This window comes from Penaeus monodon, chromosome 34 (assembly GCF_015228065.2).
Source record: "Penaeus monodon isolate SGIC_2016 chromosome 34, NSTDA_Pmon_1, whole genome shotgun sequence".
Classification (NCBI taxonomy): Eukaryota; Metazoa; Arthropoda; class Malacostraca; order Decapoda; family Penaeidae; genus Penaeus; species Penaeus monodon.
Genome location: NC_051419.1, coordinates 1244920 through 1245366, shown reverse-complemented (window position 1 = coordinate 1245366; position 447 = coordinate 1244920).

Here is a 447-nt window from a genome sequence, read left to right as displayed (position 1 = left end):
GCATGCGTGTTCTTGCGTGTTTGTACACACGTGTGTATGCGTGAATACAAAAGATAAGCAATCAGATACATAAAAGCAAAATAAGAGAAAACACTCTGAAAGGAAGGCAATGTTAATAGAGCAATAAATATAGTTTAAAGAATCGTGAGACTTGTTTGATCTTACATCTTCTTAGCAAAGTTTTATTTGTTTTATGTTCAAATTCATCTTGCAGCAGGAGCAGTGATTTTACGTTTGATGGGTTTTCGAAATTAAATTTTAAAAATAATACGAACTCACCCTTTCATTCTTATGCAAAAACACGTATAGATTTAAATCATAGTTCGCCACGGGAATGTGCAAAATAGATAGTGACCTATTTACCGCTGCCTGTGGGTGAAAACTAACGTTCTACTTTGTTCAGTTTTTATATTTACATACTATTGTTCTAGGATAAACAGGAATACT